This window comes from Scylla paramamosain, chromosome 30 (assembly GCF_035594125.1).
Source record: "Scylla paramamosain isolate STU-SP2022 chromosome 30, ASM3559412v1, whole genome shotgun sequence".
Taxonomy (NCBI): Eukaryota; Metazoa; Arthropoda; class Malacostraca; order Decapoda; family Portunidae; genus Scylla; species Scylla paramamosain.
In genome coordinates, this window is record NC_087180.1 from 8,074,115 (window position 1) to 8,086,614 (window position 12,500).

Here is a 12,500-nt window from a genome sequence, read left to right on the forward strand (position 1 = left end):
ATTAGTACATTTTTTTATCGATGACATTTTTTAAAGTGCTGTAGATTTTTATTTTATACTCTCTCTCTCTCTCTCTCTCTCTCTCTCTCTCTCTCTCTCTCTCTCTCTCTCTCTCTCTCTCTCTCTCTCTCTCTCTCTCTCTCTCTCTCTCTCTCTCTCTCTCTCTCTCTCTCTCTCTCTCTCTCTCTCTCTCTCTTCTACACTATCTGAATTTATTCCACTATAATTATCCATTTTTCCTTACTCACTCACTCACTCACTCACTCACTCACTCACTCACTCACTCACAAACACACTTACAAACACACTTACCTCAGCATACTTTCTCCTCACTACTTTCCATTCTCTTTGATCACTGTCACTTATTCCTTCTTTCTTCTTTTCCTCCTCTCTTCTTTGTCCCCTCCATTCTTACATTCCTTACCCATTCTTTGCTCCTCCTTCATTTCGCACCTTTCCCGTTTCTCCTTTCGTTCTTGCCGTTTTTATTCTTTTATTCTTTATTCTTATTTTCTGTTTCTCTTCCACGTCTCCATTTCTCCTTCCCTCATCAATCCTCTTGTCTTCTTTGTGTCCAGGTTCTCCTCTCCCTTCCTTCTTTCTCTCTCTGTTTTGTTTCTTCTTTGTATTCCCCTGTTGTTCTTTCTTTGCATGTAATTTATTCCTATTTGCTCTGTTTCCCTTCTTTCTACGTTCTCTATACTTACGTAGCTCGTTTTCTCTCTACTCTTTTACGTTCTTTCCTTCGTTCCTTCGTTCCTTCTTTCCTTCATTCCTTCCTCCCTTCCTTTATATTTATAGCTTATTTGGTTAAGGGATAGTAAGATATTTTAAAAGTTTCCTTCCTTCCTTTTTTCTTTCTCAGTCAGTGCTTTCTTCCCTGCTTTCTCGATTACCTGTTTATCTGTCTATCTATTTACTTATCCATCTATCTATCTATCTATCTATCTGTCTATCTTTCCACCTACCTACGTACCTGTTTACTTATCTACCTTCATTTCTTCCTTCCTTCCTTCCTTTTACCTTCTTTATCTTGGCCTCTTTGTTTTTGTGTTTTATCTAACCATCAAACTTAATTTAACTTCGCATAACTTATTGTAACCTAATCTTACCTATTTGTTGTCTACTTCCTCCTTCCTAACTTCCTTTTCTTTTTTTCCTTTTATTTTTTTGTGTGTGTCTTTGATGTACACACCTGCCTCCCTCCATTCCCCTCTTACTACTTCCCTCCCATTACCTCCCTACCTCTCTCCCTCGCTGCAGCTCCCTTTTTTCCATCTCTCCCTGATTTTTTTTTTATACTTTTCCAAATCCCTCTCTCTATTCTTCTCTCCCTCCTCTCTTCTTCCCTTCCTCTCTCCAGCCATCTTCTCTCCTTCCCTCTCTGTCTCTCCGTCCATCTCTTCTTCCTTTCTTCTCTCCACCTACTCTCCCTTTTCATCTCCACCCATCTCCCATCCTTCCCCTTCCTTTCTCTACCATTCTCCTTCCCTCCTTCCTTCTATACATCTATCTTCCCTCCATCCATCCCTCTCCTTCCTCCTCCTTCCCTACCGCTCTCTGCCCATCTCCCCTCCTTATCTCCCTCTCTCTCCACTCATCTTTCCTCGTTCCCTACCTCTCTCCAAGTGATATTCTCTCCTTCCGTCCCTCTCTCCACCCATTTTTTCCTGTTTCCTTACCCTTCTCCACTCATCTCTCCTTCTTTCCCTCTCCCTACCATTCTTCTTTCCTCCTTCCCTCATCTCAGTCTCCCCTTCCCTCTGTCTTTACTCTTCTCCTTCCCTCCTTCTGCTCATCTCATATTCCCCTTCTCTCCTTATCTCCCCCCTTCTTCCTCGTCCCTCCCCCCACACCTACAGGCAGCATCAGAAGCATCCATTAAGGAAGCAAAATATAGATGTGACAGGCGACTTAAAGTAGAGTCAACAGAGAGACGGATGGTTTGTTTACATCTTCGAATAGGCGACTCTCTCTCTCTCTCTCTCTCTCTCTCTCTCTCTCTCTCTCTCTCTCTGTAATGGAGAAAAATCGGGTTCAGAAAGGTTTGAAATTATTGGCGAGAGAGAGAGAGAGAGAGAGAGAGAGAGAGAGAGAGAGAGAGAGAGAGAGAGAGAGAGATTAGAGTAGACAGCTGGGGAATGACGCGTGGGGTAGCCTAAGTAGAATGAGTGAAGGACAGTGAAGAAAAGATGGGAATGAGCCAGGACTGCGAGGAAGAGCGTGAAAGAAACGAGGATGGATAAAGAAGTTGACAGAGAGACTCAGTAAATAGAGCAGAAGGGAAATGGCAGGAAAAAAAAAATTGAAGTGAAGGAGGAAAAGAAAAGGTATAATCAACTACTACTACTACTACCACTACTACTACTACTACTACTACTACTACTACTACTACTACTACTACTACTACTACTGCTACTACTACTACTACTGCTACTACTACTGAATCGCGTGGAAATGTACTCGTAAAAGGGGAGAGAGAGAGAGAGAGAGAGAGAGAGAGAGAGAGAGAGAGAGAGAGAGAGAGAGAGAGAGAATTCCACAAGTGCTGGTAGTAATATGATTTTCGTCGTACTGTAATGAGAGAGAGAGAGAGAGAGAGAGAGAGAGAGAGAGAGAGAGAGAGAGAGAGAGAGAGAGAGAGAGAGAGAGAGAGAGAGAGAGAGTTGCTAAGGGAAAGATTGAAGGGAGGAAAAGCAAAAGAAAGTTGAAGAGAGAATGAAAGAAGAGGGAAGGAGGAGTACAGGAAAGGAATGATAAAGGAGAATATATAGATGAATTGGTGAACTGATGGATGCACGGAGGGAGAGAAAGAAAGGGAAGGAGAGGGAGGGCGGATGATGAAGAGGAAAAGAAAAAGAAAAATTAAGAAAAGTAACGCGTAAAGGAAGGCGGGAAACAGGAAGAAAAATAGAGGGTATAGGTAACAGGAAAGAGAAAGAAAGAGAGAGAGAATATGAAGAGAAGCGAGGGAAGATGATGGAGATAAATGGAGAGGGATTGGACAGCAGAGTAGAGAGAGAGAGAGAGAGAGAGAGAGAGAGAGAGAGAGAGAGAGAGAGAGAGAGAGAGAGAGAGAGAATGAACACGCACTTAAAGAAAGCTTGAAAAATGGGAGAGGCGAAAGTTATGAACTGAAAAATGGGTGACTGAAATAAAAAAAGAAAAAAAGGCGATATATAATGAAACATATTTTACATCAGAATGAGAAGTTTGTTAACAGAAATTGCATTAACGTGATTGCACAGGTACACACACACACACACACACACACACACACACACACACACACACACACACACACACACACACACACACACACACACACCTAGAAGGAAAAGGATAAAACTATGTGTCAGGAATTTCTGCAGAGAATAAAGCCGTGTATTTTTAGTGCCCCAGTTAAATACTCGTGTTGTACTTTGTTTCTTTGTTTCTCAGCGCTTCAGTTTTTACAGGCACAGTGTTCTTCTTTTTTTTTTCTTTTTGTCGTCTTATTTTACACACTTTTATTTCCCCTTTTAGAATACGAGACTTAATACCCGGCACTTCTATAACTCTCTCTCTCTCTCTCTCTCTCTCTCTCTCTCTCTCTCTCTCTCTCTCTCTCTCTCTCTCTCTCTCTCATTGGGTTGGTAATTACCATTTTGCAGGATCTTCCAGTAGCGCAGCGGCTTCATGCCTGTGGGAGAGAGAGAGAGTGATTAGAAGTGAGAGAGAGAGAGAGAGAGAGAGAGAGAGAGAGAGAGAGAGAGAGAGAGAGAGAGAGAGAGAGAGAGAGAGAGAGAGGGTACACAAGTTCACTGGAAAGGAGGTTATATTGATCAGATAGTCATAAAATTTGAGTTATTATACTTAATTTGTATGTATGTATGTAATAACAGTCATCAGTGGAGAATGTAAGAGGAAGCCTTTTGTTCTGTAGTGGAATAATACCTGCTGATAATGATGTATGTATGTATATCAGTACGAGTATATACGATGTATGTTTGTATTGTATGTGGGTGTGTGTATGTTGTCAAATGACGGGCGTTAAAATGTAGAGCTAGGATTACAATAATTAATTACATGAATATGAAGCACACAATGTCACACACACACACACACACACACAAACGCGCGCACACACACACACACACACACACACACACACACACACACACACACACACACACACACACACACACACACACACACACACACACACACAGAGAGAGAGTAATGCGAACATACATACATTTTTCGTGTGTGTGTGTGTGTGTGTGTGTGTGTGTGTGTGTGTGTGTGTGTGCGTGTGCGTGTGCACGTCCAATCGTATCCATCAAACTTGAAGACGAAGCAAAGAAGTTCCCGTACATTTGTCTTCCCTTGCCTGGCGTCTGCCTGGACTGAGTTGGGTTAATTCGGAATTTAGTGCTTTGAATCTGACGGAAGGAGATCATAAAGAGAAAGTAATGGCAAACTTGGGTCAGGCTTTATGTAATACTTCTCCTGCACTCCCTCTGACCTTCCTTTAATCACCTAAAAATCAAATTGCCATGCCAAAAACTCTGCAGTTTGAGTGAATGACTTCTGCACAAACGAAAAACATAAAGAAACTAAAGGGAGCTGCAAGATGCTGTCGGATCTACACGAGGCAGTCCCTCTAGGAAACATCCATGTCCACGTATCATTCTCATCCATAAATCTCTGTAATGTTTTAAAGCTCCTTACTAGCTCGGCACTGGCAACCTGATTACTGAGTCCATTCCATTCATCTCCCACTCTATTTGAGAAAGCAGGAATGATGAGTGGGGAGGAGTGTTCGCTTTTACTATCCTACATATCTTACTTTGGATTGTGTAGCTAAAGTCTCCTCGTTAGGTGTTCCTGTTTGTGTCTTCGTGTATTGTTCAAAGTGTGAGAAGAGTTGTGTCACGTTCTCAAACGTGGAAGAACATGATATTGTGAATAGAATATCTGCTCTGACATATACTGCTTTCGTGTTTATTACTGTGTGAACTGCAATGGAAGTTTGAATTAAGCGTGAGTTGCGCTGGGAGAGAAGGGTGGAAGGGAACGAGGCGGTGCATGGAGTGGAGGAGGGAGAAGGGGAGGATAGGGAGGAGGCGGTGGATACATCGAAGGGAGGATGGAAGGGAAGGAAAGGAAAGGCTGTGGATCGGGTGTGGGAGAGAGAGTGAAAGGGAAGGAAAGGAGAGGTTGTGGATAGTATGAATGAGACAGGATGGAAGGGAATACAAGGGCAGGCAGTGGATGAGGTGTAGGAGAGAGGGTAGAAGGCAATAAAGGGAGAGAAATGGCACGGCACTTAAAATAATGTTATGATGCATTGTCTTCCAAACAACGTAACGTAAATATAAAGGTGATATTACAGCACTATGCACCTCATGACTAACACCGCTAAGCTCACACGAGGGCTTGTTTGGCTGAAGTTATGAAAGGAGATTCAATATTACACGCCAAAGTTTTAATGTATCACTCCGCCAGCAGAACACATAATATTACCAATGACGAGGAAACAGTTTCCTACGTTAGTTTTGATATGAAATGACTAAATTTGCCGTAAAAATATCAGCAACACATCGCGAGTCTAAGGTGACTTATCTGTTATTAATTTCCTTTTACTTATTGCATACACAAGGTTCTCGTGTACCAGTCACCAAGCGATGGGTTTTCACAATAAACGCTAAATATTATTCCATATCTTTCTGTATTAACCAGCCCCTCCCTTCCTTTTCTTCGCTCCATATCTGGTCACTGCTACCCTCTCCCTCACACACCCTCTCTTTAGCTTCTTTCACTGCCTCTCCCTTCACTTCAACGTATTCCTCCACGCTCTCCAACACGTCAAGCTTAATGCAAACTTTCAATCCACCGCTCACCGGCACAGATGCGAGAGCGGTATACGTTTAGATTATATTCTCTACTCAGGGGAAGAAAAAATGTCGCGCGTGGTAGGATATGTGATGCTATATAGCTATCTTATTTTTTTTTCCCTCCTCGTATTCCTTCTTTCTATTCTATCTCTCCTACCCTATTCTAATCTATTCCTTCTATTTTATTCCTCAAATTCCTTCTTATTTATTTTTTTCCCTGTCAGCCATGTTGTAAAGAGATCCCTCAGGAAAAATTAATGATAATAAACTGCTCTTGTGACCAGCCAAAGTTTTCCTTGAAGGCTCTGCACACGAAAACTAATTATGTTTCTCCAGGTAACTTCCTCACGTGGGGACAAGACGCTTAAAAAACACCCCGGTAATTGTATGAAGAAGCCAGGTCACGGAGTTTTACGTCTCACTTTATTACCAAGTCGTATTTTTTTTATGAGAGACGGTAAAAAAAAAAAACGAAATAAAGACACCGATGAAATATTATTATATCTTCAAATACATCATCAAAGGCAGAGAGAGAGAGAGAGAGAGAGAGAGAGAGAGAGAGAGAGAGAGAGAGAGAGAGAGAGAGAGAGAGAGAGAGAGAGAGAGAGAGAGAGAGAGAGAGAGAGAGAGAGAGAGAGAGAGAGAGAGACGTATTGCCTTTTCAAATGAAGAATAGAGAAGGGGACACAGAGAGGGAAGGGAAGAACAGCATAAAGGAAGACGCGTGGCCACAGCGGAAAAAGGTGAATAATTAATCAGGTAAATAGAGGGTTAAGGTGGTGATGAGAGTGACGTGCGCACCTCATTGCAAACCTTTCCCATCTGACAGGGCACGCGATTCGGCTTTAATTGAATTTTACTTGGTGTTCCTCTCTCTCTCTCTCTCTCTCTCTCTCTCTCTCTCTCTCTCTCTCTCTCTCTCTCTCTCTCTCTCTCTCTCTCTCTCTCTCTCTCTCTCTCTCTCTCTCTCTGCACGTCATACAGTTAACTTCATAGCAAGGCAGTTCTGGGCGCTGTCACACATTTGGAACTGCCTTCGTGTAAACTTTCCTCTCCCACGTACCCTTATGTCTGGACTTTAAGTACTTTGGAGGCTGTTCTTTAGCAGTGAAGTGATCAAAGTGCCGAACAAACAGTGGCGAAAGAAAGTCAGGTGGTGCTGAGTGCTTGGCGTCGACCTAAACTGGCTCAAGCTACTTTCACACAGGAGTTAGTGAGTCTATGTTCGAAAAGGGATCGGGGTCGAGGTGTGTAAGAGGTTACTGGGATTGCAGAGGACATAGGGAACATCTACCACGCGTCTGTTGGTGCCCCGGTCAGTGTGATACGGTGATGCGGTGCTTGTTGTTCGCTCCGTTGCGTGTGGGTCTCATTATTGCTTAGCCAGGCGAGTCCACGATTCCCTTGTGTTCCTGGAGTTGGGAGGTAAAGTTATGTTGATCCTGTGGTATACTGTGTACGCTGCGCTGTTCAGTTTGCCGGCAAGTTTCTCAGATTCACAGCTTGTTTTACTCTGTTTTATTGAGGCTTGTAATTTCTCTCATAAGTGCCAATGTCAGTGTGTTGGTTCATTCTTTCACTTTCCTTAGTCTCTCTTCGTATAACTTTACCTTTTTACCTCACCTTTTTTTCCCTCTTCTCCTTCCTTCTTCTTTTATCTTTTCTCCTTTCTTTTTTTCTTCTGGATATCATTCCCCTGTCTTTCCTTCCTCCTTCCTCCCGTCATCTATATTTTCCTTCCGTCCTTGTACCAGCCCACCAGAAAGACGTAAATAGCTCACTGATCATTTCACCACCAATATCATACCAATCTCTTCGTTACCTCCACGTGTATAGTCATACAACACCATTCAGCTGCTGCATACAACACCACAGATATCTCCCACACGACTCCTTTGTTCTCGTCCCAGTAATGCCTCCTGGTGCCTTCCCACACTCACGCATATCACTCCACACCTTCGCTCACTTCCCCGCATTAATACACACCACCAATGTCATTAATAACTTCCCCGCTCTTCCACTCTCCCCATTTACCAGTAGCAGCCGCCAGCCGCCAGCCGCTACTTCCCCGCCCACCCCCCCACGCTTCCCGCCTCGCCGCTGCCTTCTAACCTCTCTCCCGCCGCCTCCGCCTCGCCAGCCGCTGCACGAGCCCATAAAAGTGACATTCACGATACTGTTTCCGATATTAACACTTCTAAATATCGCTTAAATAAGATCGGGGAAAAATAGCATCATAACGCCACCTGCTTCCTTCTCCTCCTTCTGCTTCTCCTCTCTCTCTTTATCCTCTTCTTCCTCTTTATTGGCTTCGTTTTCTCCTATTCCTTTTGATCTTTCGCCTTTTTTTTTTCTCATTCAGTCCTCATATTTTTTTTGCTTGTTTTCTATTCTTCTTTCTTCTTCCTCTTCGTTTTTGTCTTTTCTTCATTATTTTTTTCATCATCATCATCATCATCATCTTCTTCTTCTTCTTCTTCTTCTTCTTCTTCTTCTTCTTCTTCTTCTTCTTCTTCTTCTTCTTCTTCTTCTTCTTCTTCTTCTTCTTCTTCTTCGTTTTTGTCTTGTTCTTCTTCATTATTCTTTTCTTCTTCTTCTTCTTCTTCTTCTTCTTCTTCTTCTTCTTCTTCTTCTTCTTCTTCTTCTTCTTCTTCTTCTTCTTCTTCTTCTTCTTCTTCTTCTTCTTCTTCTTCTTCTTCATTCTTCTTCTTCTTCCTCCTCCTCCTCCTCCTCCTCCTCCTCCTCCTCCTCCTCCTCCTCCTCCTCCTCCACTACCACCACCACATCACCACCACATCACCACCACCACCACATCACCACCACCATCACCACCACCATATCACCACCACCACCACCACCACCACCGCCGCCGCCGCCGCCCGGGCCGCTCAGAAGTTCAATATACAGAGGGAGTATTTTAATTCGTTGTCAAATATGAATTCCGCTCATGTTTGTGGAGCTTTTGGCCCCAAATTTTAAGTATTTGGCAGATGGCGGGCGAGGCAGACCTTTAAACCAGGTGTTGTGAATGCTGCTTAAGAGGACATACACACATGCACACACACACACGCATACGCACACGCACACACACACACACACACACACACACACACACACACACACACACACACACACACACACACACACACAGAGCAGCAGCTTTGAAAGTAAACAGTGCCCCTTTCGTGTGCGTACACTGTAACACACACACACACACACACACACACACACACACACACACACACACACACACACACACACACACACACACACACACAGAGAGAGAGAGAGAGAGAGAGAGAGAGAGAGAGAGAGAGAGAGAGAGAGAGAGAGAGAGAGAGAGAGAGAGAGAGAGAGAGAGAGAGAGAGAGAGAGAGAGAGAGAGAGAGAGAGAGAGAGATGGGCCTGCCTTTTTCAATCTATGTCACGTTCTTGTTGTTCACTGGAACGTCCTGTTGAGAGACCAAGCCCTCTATTAGTTGTGTGTGTGTGTGTGTGTGTGTGTGTGTGTGTGTGTGTGTGTGTGTGTGTGTGTGTGTGTGTGTGTGTGTGTGTGTAGAAAATGTGGATGTTTTCAGGACACGAGTATTTTCTGTTTTGTTTTGTTTTTGTTTTTATAATCGTGTCGTTTCTCTGGTATCTGCAATTCCTAATTTACGTTTTTTTGTGTGTGTGTGGTTTGTGCTTTTCTTTTGGGTTTTCAGTTGTACTTTTTATTATTCATCTATTCAACACATTCATTGTTTTATTTGCGTGTCCATGTATTCATTCATTTGTTTATATTTACTTTTGTGTGATATTCTTTTTCGATTTTTTAATTTTTTGTTCTCTTTTCCTTTGTTTATTTTCCTTTCTTTACCTTCATCTCTCTCCCCCTTCACTGCCTACCCCCTTGACCCACTCACAGGTCCACCCCCTTGTGCCGCCTTTATTATTTACTTCTCTGTTGCCTAAGAGATGGCTTTCATTCTTCTCTGCTCCCTCTGCTTTCATCCCTTCCTTGCCTCGCTCCTTTCGTCCCTCCTCCTCTGTCTCCATCTCGCCCTCACTTCCTCCCTCTCTCCCTCTTTCCTCCCACCAACACAAACAAAAAAATCTGATCCCTCTCCTGAGTTTACAAACACCATTACGTCCCCTCCCCCCTTACCTCTTCTCTTTTTCTTTATCTTATTACAAACATTTGCCTCCATTCCCTCCTCGCGCCGCCCCTTCCTTCCTCCTCTCGCTGCCCCTTCACTCCCTCCGGTTTCTCTCCCTCCATTACTCTTCGTCTAAAGTCTACCCACCCCTCACTCAAGCTTCCCTTCCTTTTAACGCTTATCTCACTCCTCTTCCTTCTTGCTCTCGTCTCTTCTTGTCTGCATTGTGTTGTCTTCATTTTTGTTATCCCTGTCTCTCACCTGGTCTTTTTCTTCCTTCTCTTTCTCTTATTTCTCGAGCTTCATTTTCGTTAATCTTGCCCTTCATCTCGTTTTTCTTTTCGTCTTTCTCTTATTCGTCTTCCATCTTTTCTTCTCGTCATTTCCTTCGGCCCTTTTATTGTCGTCGTCCTCTTTTCCTTCCTCTTCTTCTACTTCTTCTCTCCCTTCATTTTCGTTCTTCACCTCGTCTTTCTCGTCTGGTTCCCTTGCTCCTCTTCCACCTCCTCGTCCTCCTCGTCTTCCCCTTTTCTTTGCTTCCCTACTATCTCCTTGTCCTCGTCTTTTTTTCCGCCTCCGTGTCCTCGCCTGCATCATTTTGGTCGGCCTCTCCCGCCCACGTCTTCGGAGTTCACTCTCTCTCTCCTCCCTCGAACAAAAGTAAATACTGGGAAGGGAGAGACAGCACGCGCTCGCTAGTCTATGAACCTCTGCCTCTCTTGCTGCTTCCTCGGGGCATACCACCAGCGACAGTAGAAGGCAAGGATATTACTCCTCCTCCTCCTCCTCCTCCTCCTCCTCCTCCTCCTCCTCCTCCTATTCTAGTTCGTTGCGTGGGTAATGACGGGCGGTTGCAGTATGAATAGGGTAGCCTCGTGAAGTAAAGTATACCCTTAAAGAAAACGGAGGGCGCATGTATCACTCGCCTCATGAAAATTTAAAAGGCGAGTGAATGATACTTTCCTTATAACTCAAAGTAATCTTCGTGTCCCAGAACGTGTAATTTTTTTCTTTTTCTCTCCTTTATTCCTTGCGTTCTCCGATTTTCTTCTTTCTTTACCCCCTTTCTTTCACATTCACGTTCTTTTTGCTACCTGTTTTTTTTTTCATTCTCTTCTTCCTTATTCTAATCTTTCTCCTTATTTTCTTCTTCTCTTTTCCGTATCCTGCTCCTTCTTCCCTTTTTCCGCTTCTTTTTCATCTCATCCTCCTTATACTTCTCTTTTTCCTCCTCCTCTTTTTCCTTATCCCACTTTTTCCTCCGCCTCCTTTTCCTTATCCCTCAGTTTTTCTTCCTCCTCCTCTTCCTCCTCCTCCTCCTCCTCCTCCTCCTCCTCCTCCTTTTCTCTACTTCACTGAGGCAGAATAGCTAAAAAGGGCAAAAAAAAAAAAATTATGTATAACGATAAAAAATAAATAAATAAAAGAAATACTTATATGAGGTTGGTTTTCTATTTATATACCTCAAGGTAAGAGGAAGGGGGAGTGGGAGAGCAGGTAAGAGGAAGGGAGAGGGAAGGAGTAGGTAAGAGGAAGAGGGAGGGGAGGAGTAGGTAAGAGGAAGGGAAAGGGGGAGAACAGGTAAGGGGGGAAGAGAGAGAAATGGGAGAGCAAATAAGAGGAAGGGAGAAGAGGTGTGGCTTATGTAAGGGAGATTAAGAGCCGAAGAAGAAAATGATGTACTGACGTTGTAGAGAGAGAGAGAGAGAGAGAGAGAGAGAGAGAGAGAGAGAGAGAGAGAGAGAGAGAGAGAGAGAGAGAGAGAGAGAGAGAGATAGTGTGTGTGTGTGTGTGTGTGTGTGTGTGTGTGTGTGTGTACCTGGGTTTAGTTAATCATGCACGAGACAGGGAGAGACGTAAGGGTGTTAATGAAAGGTTGGGGGAGTGGGAGTGTGCGAGGGAATGAGGGGAGAAGGGAGGGAGACTGAAGGGAGGACAAATTGGAGTGAGGAGAAGGGATGGAGGAGAACAAAAGAGAAAGGAGGACAAAGGTGAAGGATGCAGAAAAGTAAGAGGAGCAGAGAGAGAGAGAGAGAGAGAGAGAGAGAGAGAGAGAGAGAGAGAGAGAGAGAGAGAGAGAGAGAGAGAGAGAGTCTATAATATTATGCTGCACTTTTTTCTTTTTTTCTGTTTTTAACCAAGCTCCGACATTTTCCTGGAATGTGACCCTTTCACTCTTATCCTTTTTTTCTTGTTTTCTTCCTTTCTCCTCCCTCTCTCCTTCCCTTTCTTCCCTCCACCTCCCCAGCTCTCACATTGGCAGCCTTTGTTAAGCTTTTTTGTGTTTAGATTTGTAAGTAAGCAGTATTTTCTCTCTCTCTCTCTCTCTCTCTCTCTCTCTCTCTCTCTCTCTCTCTCTCTCTCTCTCTCTCTCTCTCTCTCTCTCTCTCTCTCTCTCTCTCTCTCTCTCTCTCTCTCTGTGTGTGTGTGTGTGTGTGTGTGTGTGTGTGTGTGTGTGTGTGTGTGTGTGTGTGTGTGTGTG

General features: G+C 43.8%; 1 pseudogene; it reads right to left on the minus strand.

Annotated features, from left to right (window-relative positions):
* LOC135116222 (zwei Ig domain protein zig-8-like) overlaps nucleotides 1–12,500 on the minus strand; it is a 103,738-nt pseudogene that overhangs the window by 66,875 nt on the left and 24,363 nt on the right.